At 35.5% G+C, this 9,545-nt stretch overlaps 1 long non-coding RNA gene across 1 annotated transcript; it reads right to left on the minus strand.

Moving 5' to 3' along the window:
- Positions 1–5,347: 5,347 nt before the first annotated feature.
- Positions 5,348–5,745, minus strand: LOC118486302. The gene is made up of 2 exons (XR_004878359.1): positions 5,617–5,745; positions 5,348–5,540 (listed from the first exon to the last, which is right to left on the minus strand). It is a non-coding gene; the product is annotated as an uncharacterized LOC118486302 (long non-coding RNA).
- Positions 5,746–9,545: the final 3,800 nt, after the last annotated feature.

Here is a 9,545-nt window from a genome sequence, read left to right on the forward strand (position 1 = left end):
GGCCCACCGGTAATACGTGGAAATATCGGGGTGTGACAGGGTTGGTTTTAGGTGCACGACGTCGGAGCTATAAAATGTGTGTGCACAAAATTTTATGAGCTTTGTGCACATCCAACAACCATTTCATCGGTTATCGTTTGTGATTCTAAACCCATTGTTGGTGTGTAGAAGGGAGATCATAAACCGGTGGTTACTGAATGCAAATAGTTGTATGCTATTTGTCTTTTGGCCCTTTTTAAGGTTGGTTGGTTGTGTTGGAAATTTGGTGAATGGATATTAAATATATTTATAATTTAAGGAAATTATAAATATTAATTAGAATATTTATGTGGTAAATAAAAGAGTAACTCTTGAGTATTTAATTAGTTTTATTAGAGTTTTAAGTCTCTAATTAAGTGACTAATTAAGTGAATCCTTTCACTAATCTTGTTCAAATAGTAGGCTATGTGCCTTTCTTTTGGTTACAACAAGAAGAGGGTATTGCTTGATACATGAAGAATACTAGAAGTAGTATGAACACTTGAACACCAACTAGAGAGATGAGTACTCTCTACTTGTTTCCACCACATGAGTTCAAACACTACAATTACCGGATGTAACCTTGGGCCGGTGACCCATCTCCGGCAGTACAGACTGCTTCGGCTGTTGTACCCTGGGAGACAGACGCGTCATCTTTAGTAGAGGCGCGAAATCTGTTTTAAGGGAAGCGTGTTGAACACGTGCCTCAACCAAAATCGTCAACGTTTTAGTGTGCTCTTTGTTGCAGTCAAGGAGTATTTTTCAAGACTCAAGATGATGAATACTCGAGTCTAGGATAATATCAAGTGCGCGTGAAGGACCCACCAGAGATGCGGCTTGAATCAAGATTGGTATATATAATTATATTTATATTCTTTTATTTAGTTATTGCAACCGGTATTGTACAATGATATTTCCTACGAATAACGAGAGTCTCGTTATAATATATTTTGTAATTATATTTTACAAAAGGGGAACCTATTTCCTACAAACTTAAAACAGATTTCATGAGATTGTTGCTACAATCTTAAAACCTTATTTATAGGGATTTTGGGTTCACATAAGGATTTATAATAAAAAATATATATATATATTTTAAAGATTATGATCTTGTAAATATTTTCTTTTGGGAAATATGTATGTGGTACAACTTGTTGTGTTTGGATTTCTTGAGATTGAGATACAATCTTAAATCTTATACCGTGGTACAAAACGAATGGTTTTGGTTCAACCGTTTGGTTTTTAAACGATTTTGGGAATCGTTAATTTTTCTAACTTTTGTGTTAGATTGGGTTTATTAGTGTAAACCATACGTTTTTTGTAAACGTTAAATTCTCTAACATGTGTGTTAGACCGGAATTATTGGTGTCAACCATACGTTTTTTGTAAACGTTAAATTCTCTAACATGTGTGTTAGACCGGAATTATTGGTGTAAACCATATGTTTTTTGTAAACGTTAAACTCTCCTAAGTAGAGTTTTTTATTACTTTAAATAAGAGTTTTATGTTACTTGATTAGAGTTTTATGTCTCTAATTAAGTCTCTATTTAAAGTAAACTATTCATCCACCCATGGATTGATATGAACAAATAAGTCTTATAATGATTTTTGTAATCATTTGTCTTCTAACATGTGTGTTAGAAACGTTCATGAAACGCGTTAGTTTGAAGCAATTTTTTAATTGTTTAGTTTCTAATGGTGTATTAGAAATGACTTATTTATTTGAACCATATATGTGTTTTTAGCAAGTCGAATTAACATTTTGTGAAATGTTAATATTTCTAACGTGCGCGTTAAAATTTCTTTCATTTTAACATGATTGTTAAAAATGGTTAAAATACAAATGCTTTGAAATGTTTTATGTTGACATTTTATATAAGCAATTTGTTATAGCATTGTTTTAATGCTTTGTATGATTTAGAAATAAAATGTCATACATTGAAATTAATGGTTGATTGGCTTCAAGGAATTAAATCACCATAAAGTGATGGTGTGGTAGTTATATGAATTTAATGAAATTAAAATCATTTACTAGACTCTTCATATGGAAGATAAACTCTTAAGGAGAGTTTCAAGTCAATTTATTAGTTTTTATTAGAGTTTATTTCTCTAACAAAATCTCTAATAAAGTGAGACTTTTACTAGAGTTTTAATGATGATATTTGATGAGTTTTATTAGAGTTTAAGTCTATAATTATTGAAACTCTTAACTCTTCATATGGTGAAACTCTTTACTAGAGTTTTAATGATAACATTTGATGAGTTTTATTAGAGTTTAAGTATATAATTATTGAGACTCTTAGGGTCTGTTTGGTATGGGGTAATGGAATGGACGAAGGAATGGAATGGACGAGGTCATGGAATGGACGAGGGAATACAATGGATCATTACCATTCCATGTCTTGTTTGGTTACCATGTGAATGGAATGAATTATTATTGTGTATTGTTCGGTAGGCAAGAAAAACGGAGTAAGAAAATTAGCGGTGAGTGGTGGTGGTGGTCGGTGGTAGTGATTGTGGGTGGTTATAGGTGGCGGTGGTGGGTGTCGGCGGCGGCGATGGGTGGTGGTAGTGGTGGCGAGTGGCGGTGCGGCGGTGACGACGAGTGGTGGTGGCGACAAAGTGGCCGTTGGTGGTGGGTAGCAGCAAAGGTGGCGGTTGGTGGCGGCGGCGGCGGTTGGTGGTGGCGGTGGTGGTGGCGTCGACGATGGTGGTGGGCGGTGGCGGCGAGTGGCGTTGGCGGTTGGTCGCAGCTGTGGGTGATAACGGTGGCGAGTGGGTGGCGGCGGCGGCGGTGGCTGTCGGGGTGAGGTGGTGGTGGGAGGCGACGATGGCGTCGGTGGTGGGTGGTTATGGTGGTGGGTTGTGGCGAAGCTCGTGGGTTGTGGTGTTGTTGATGAATGGTGCAAGAGGGGATGGAATGGAAAAAAAAACATGGGGGGTGGAAGGAATGATTTTGAGGGAATGGAATGCCTTTTGGAATGGGTGATTCCATTCCATTGACCAACCAAACACTCTTTTCCTCATTCTCTCGTAATCACTCATTCCATTCCACCTCTCATCCCTGCATACCAAACACTACCTTAACTCTTCATTTGGTGAAACTCTTGAGTAGAGTTTTAATGATGACATTTGATGAGTTTTAATGATGACATTTAATGCTCTAATTTGGTCATGTTATAAAATGACTTAAATTTTGTAACACGTGTGTTAGAAAATGTGTATCACGAATACGAGGTCAGAGATTGTTCATAAGGAACAGAAATGTTTTATGTAAACATTTAATTGCCTATGTGAGCATTAAAGATGATGAGAAATGGTTTATTTTATAAACTATATCTTTGGAAAACGTTTTATGTAAACGTTCGATTCTATAATGTGCTTGTTATAACGTTTTATTTTAACATGCGTGTTAGAAAATGTTATTTGGTGAAAAACAACTTGGTGTTGTTGTGAACAAATTTAATTGTTCAAGTTTACTACTTAAATGTAGTATTTGTAACAACTTGGTGTTGTTTTGAGCATAATTGTCCAAGTTTAAAGTTTAAACACGAAATGGGGAACTTGTACTTACAAGTGCATGGAGTCTTATTGAGGGAGTACCTCAAGACATGCCATGGGACGATATTGTTGAGAAGATTTCGGTCAGATTATAAAGTGTTGAAGATAAAAGCAGTTTGCTATTTGATATCTACATATTGTCTATGCTTCCGTTTAAATTTCAAAAGTGATTGCCACTTATGATTTAGTTTCCAATGTATTTTATTGTTTTGTGTTCAATATCTTCGGATAACACATGCAATTTTTTACAAAGAAATAAATCACTAATGATTGTGACGTATAAATTATTTTTGTGGAAAATAATTATAACGTCGGTTATACATTGTTTAAAAGAATATGATTTTAAACGGATAGCACATGAAAATACTTAGACATAAACAACTTGAGAGTTGTTACATTGACTAAAAGTCAAAGACGAAACATCAAATGTATAACCACATCATGAATGAGTAATTAAAGAACGTAGTGAATGTATTGAGATGAAATACACTAACGACATTCATGTCGCATACTTCATTAGAAATCATTGAAAAATTCACAAGTGTGAATTCTAACATATGAAAGTAAAGTACTATATGTTATTGTATACCTTTAATAAATCTTGCGAGATTTATAAGTAGATGCGTCTACCACTTAATTATTGTTAGATCTATATGGAGATTTTACCTTCATTTGGGAGAGCATCCTAAATATACATATCTCCTAATGAATAACAATAGATGTGTGCAAATCACTTATGGCAAAATTATGAATGCCATGTTGTTGAGTGTCGATCTAGTTGATTCTATCTCACACATAATAGTGAGTGTAGACAAGGAACATTCATCTTGTGAGTGTAGACAAGGAACATTCATCTTGTTGGTGATGAACGTGTTCACTAAGTGACTTGGATTAAGACTTATGTTTAAGTACTTATGAGTCAATGGTAGATTGTTGGAGATCAAAGGTAATCAAGTTATATTCCTTAAATGAATGATGAAATTTAGCTATGTGCTATATATAATAATTTGTGGAGTAAATTGCCATTTTAGTCCCTGAGTTTTGTCCAAATTTGCCATTTTAGTCCAAATAGTTTTTTTTTTTTTGCCTCTGGGTCCCTGACTTTTACATTTTGTTGCCATTTTGATCATTTTGTTTAACTCCATCCAAAAACCCAGTTTGTAACAGGGGTATTTTGGGGATTTCCTTAAAAATGTTTTCAGTTGCCATTTTGATCCAATTCCAAAAAATCAAAAAAAATTCCAAAAAATCAAAAAAATTCAAAAAAATTCAAAAAAATCTAAAAATTAAAAAAAAAATTCTAAAAAATCATAAAAATGCTAAAAAATTCAAAAAAAATCTAAAAATAAAAAAAATTCTAAAAAATCATAAAATTCTAAAAAATCCAAAAATCATTAAATGTTTCGGCACGAACCGTTTCGACCCGTACCGTTTCGAACCCGAACCGTTTCGAGCCGAACCGTTTCGACGCGAAGCGTTTCGACCCGTACCGTTTCGAACCGTACCGTTTCGACGCGAACCGTTTCGAACCGAACCGTTTCGACGCGAACCGTTTCGACCCATACCGTATCGAATCGAACCGTTTCGACGCGAACCGTTTCGAGCCCGTACCGCATCGAAACGGTTCGGTTCGAAACGGTTCACGTCGAAACGGTTCGGTTCGGTTCGAAACGGTTCGCGTCGAAACGGTTCGGTTCGAAACGGTTCGCGTCGAAACGGTACGGGTCGAAACGGTACGGTTCGAAACGGTACAGGTCGAAACGGGACGGTTCATATAAATTTGCTGGATGACAAACATATTATACAGAATTAAATGAGATATCGAACAATCAGAACCTACAAAACTGAAATCAGATTTGCACACTTGTTTCTGGCAAAACTTCTAGAAAGTGTTGTTGAGGTAGAAGTACAAGCCAGCAAGTGCGACAACTCCAACCGCAATTGCAATTGGCAATGCTTTCCTGAAAGAAAGAAAACAAAAGTTTAAAAACAAATAAACAAGTGTCGTTATTCGTGTTTTATGTTTAAAAACTTTACCCGACGGCTTCATCTCTCTGGAGTTCAGCTTTTCGGGCCTTTCTAACATCTGTTGAATTAGCATTTTTGGTCACAGCAGGTGTGTATTCCCTGAACCTTCTTTTTGGGGCACCAGAAACTGCAATTATTCAAACAATAAGGGTAAAAGAAAACGAGATTCAGAATTCATCATATGTTAATTATAACAATCTTTTGCACCAATTGTCAATAAAAATAACAAAGCTACAACATATATGTGATCAAACCTCCATTTATAACTAAGAAGTGTTTATATTCAATGTCCCTCTATATATGTATCATAGTTGTTAATGGCGAATAGCGATAAGGTACGGGCTCGAAATGGTTCGCGCCGAAACGGTTCGGTTCGAAACGGTTCGCGTCAAAACGGTACGGCTCGAAACGGTTCGGGTTCGGAACGGTATGAGTCGAAACGGTTCGTGCCGAAACATTTAATGATTTTTGGATTTTTTAGAATTTTATGATTTTTTAGAATTTTAGATTTTTTTGAATTTTTTTGAATTTTTATGATTTTTTTGAATTTTTTTTTGAATTTTTAGATTTTTTTGAATTTTTTTGATTTTTTGGAATTTTTTTATTTTTTGGAATTGGATCAAAATGGCAACTGAAAACATTTTTTAAGGAAATCCCCAAAATACCCTTGTTACAAACTGGGTTTTTGGATGGAGTTAAACAAAATGATCAAAATGGCAACAAAATGTAAAAGTCAGGGACCCAGAGGCAAAAAAAAACTATTTGGACTAAAATGGCAAATTTGAATAAAACTCAGGGACTAAAATGGCAATTTACTCTAATTTGTGAGACCTTCCTAAATATTGATGTTTTAGGATTATGAATAAGTCTCATTATTTTGTCTTAACAAGGGATGAATGTTGCAAAGTGATATTATGATATCCTTAGGGCTGTGAAGAATCAGAATGATGCATCTTATGTTCACATGCTAAAGTATTGTAGTCTAAAGCATGCTAGACTAGTACTTGGTTAATTATGGGTCTTGACGGAGACTAATTAACTCTAAACATTCAAATGTGTATGAACACAAAAAGAATTTGTGTATGGACAAAGTTGAGAGAGAATTTTCATTCATTATAAGGAAATGACATGTAACTTTTAAGAGTTTATTCGAAAAGCTAATGAGGAGAACTCATTGTCTAAGCTTATTCTAGATGCTAAATTAGAATTATTCTAAGTTGGTGATAAACTTATGACAATGGCATGTGTTGCTTTGGTCAGCTCGAAAGCTTGTGCAAGCTAATGCAATATGAGTTGAATTTACTGATACAATAAGGTTGGTCTTGTTCAATCATATGTGTATAAATGTCGCCATAAGTGGTGTTACGGAAATGTTGATCAGATGGCAAGAAATGTGGGGGAGGAACCATTTAAGAAACAACCCTATAAGGGTATGTAGAAATGGTTCTCATTAACACATCTAAATGTTATCCAATAACACTTAAATGTGGGGGGTGTCTTGCATTTGTTTTAGCAATAAGGATTTTGTAATCCAATCTAACATTGCAAATAGACGACTAAGTGGAGGACACAAAGGTCGTAGTGTATAATAGAGATGTGTTTGCCTTAAATGATACACGTATCTTACGAAGACATATGTTATAACCAGATTAAGATGGCCACTGAGGTTATAGTCTTAGAAGTTGACAATAGGCAAAATTAACTTACGAGTTAAGAACACATCATGACAACTGATCTCAAATACGCAAAGTTATTTGCTAATGTTATGGATCCAACAATCTGAGGGTTTATTAGAGATCAAGTTGTGGAATGGGACTGAAGCCCTTGAAAAATGAAGTTCATATGATGGAAACCTAACTCAGTAGACTGGAGATCCCAAGAATTGAGTTCAATAGGAAAACCTAATTGTATGAATAAGCGAGGTCACTGTGGGGGAATAACCCTACGCATTTAATAAGGTAGTTTATTATAAAGATTAATAAACTTCCTAGTCCATTCCTAAAAGTGACAAGTGTGAGGCTAAGCATAATTTGTGGTAAATGATTTGGATAGATCATGATAACCACAATGTTTTTAATGATCTAAGGAGAATCACCTATGTTAGAGAGAAGTGGGGTCGCTTCGAATGGAATTGAGGGCACAATTCCTAGAGCTCTCGCAGAACCAGGAAAGTGTTCCACGACCATTATTGGACACGACTATGAGGAGATGACCCAGCTAGGGAGAGTCTTGTGTGAAGTGTATTGTCGTCTACACAAACGGCAGACGAGTTCAAAGACATCGAGATCTACTCAGAGCTAGTGGGCTAAGTGCATTTCATGAGCGAAGGTTCAAAGGGTAACACCTACCTATCGTATGCAAAACTCAACTGTCGAGGTTACATTGGAAATTTTAAGTGTTTTGAATGATCTCCATTCATGTGGGGGATTGTTGGAAATTTGGTGAATGTATATTAAATATATTTATAATTTAATGAAATTATAAATATTAATTAGAATATTCATGTGGTAAATACAAGAGTAACTCTTGAGTATTTAATTAGTTTTATTAGAGTTTTAAGTCTCTAATTAAGTGACTAATTAAGTGAATAATTAAGTGAATCCTTTCACTAGTCTTGTTCAAATAGTAGGCTATGTGCCTTTCTTTTGGTTACAACAAGAAGAGGGTATTGCTTGATACATGAAGAATACTAGAAGTAGTATGAACACTTGAACACTAACTAGAGAGATGAGTACTCTCTACTTGTTTCCACCACATGAGTTCAAACACTACAATTACCGGATGTAACCTTGGGCCGGTGACCCATCTCCGGCAGTACAGACTGCTTCGGCTGTTGTACCCTGGGAGACAGACGCGTCATCTTTAGTAGAGGCGCGAAATCTGTTTTAAGGGAAGCGTGTTGAACACGTGCCTCAACCAAAATCGTCAACGTTTTAGTGTGCTCTTTGTTGCAGTCAATGAGTATTTTTCAAGACTCAAGATGATGAATACTCGAGTCTAGGATAATATCAAGTGCGCGTGAAGGACCCACCAGAGATGCGGCTTGAATCAAGATTGGTATATATAATTATATTTATATTCTTTTATTTAGTTATTGCAACCGGTATTGTACAATGATATTTCCTACGAATAACGAGAGTCTCGTTATAATATATTTTGTAATTATATTTTACAAAAGGTGAACCTATTTCCTACAGGTTGTACAAACGGTTACTTCCATTGTCACATTGTGACTGTTGCCAGTCAGGAGGTTGTGATGACCGAATAGATTCGACTGAAAATTGCTAAAACATCAACCTATGGCGTGGCAAACTTAAAAGATGGCAGGGCCTCACCTGCAACTTATTTTGCAGCCATAGAAGTTTGATACTTCTGTTAAATCTGAGCCTCAAAAGTTTTCTAGAATGTCGGCAACTACACAATTAACCAAACAAATGACATCTGGTAGCTAACGCATAGTGAATGCAACCACAGTTAAACGATACGATTCTCAAATAAATTAAAAAACAACCAACCGTGCATGGTAAGTAAAAAACTAAACAACTATATTTTAAATATGCTTTTATGTTTATGAATACATCTCTAATTATTCTTAAATGTTAGGTTCAGTTATTGAGTTATTAATTTTATATACTTTATTCTTAGGATCTTAATTCAAAGATCTCGGATTTCAGGCTAGCAAGGTTAGGTCCAGCCAGTGGCGGGTCTCATGTCACGACGTGTTTAATGGGCGCCCGGGGTTATGCGGCTCCATCATGGTAAAGAGAGAGGTATTGGATTCATGGCTGGTTTTGGTGAATGAATGTTGGTATAATTAGAGCAAGAGCTTCCATAGTAGTATGATTTGTCATTAGACATTATTTTTTTTTCTAATTTAGAGGTGGTGGTTTTGACCCGTTCACTTTTTAACGGGTCAAACAAAAGAATTAGCTAAAAGG

This window comes from Helianthus annuus, chromosome 14, assembly GCF_002127325.2.
Source record: "Helianthus annuus cultivar XRQ/B chromosome 14, HanXRQr2.0-SUNRISE, whole genome shotgun sequence".
Classification (NCBI taxonomy): Eukaryota; Viridiplantae; Streptophyta; class Magnoliopsida; order Asterales; family Asteraceae; genus Helianthus; species Helianthus annuus.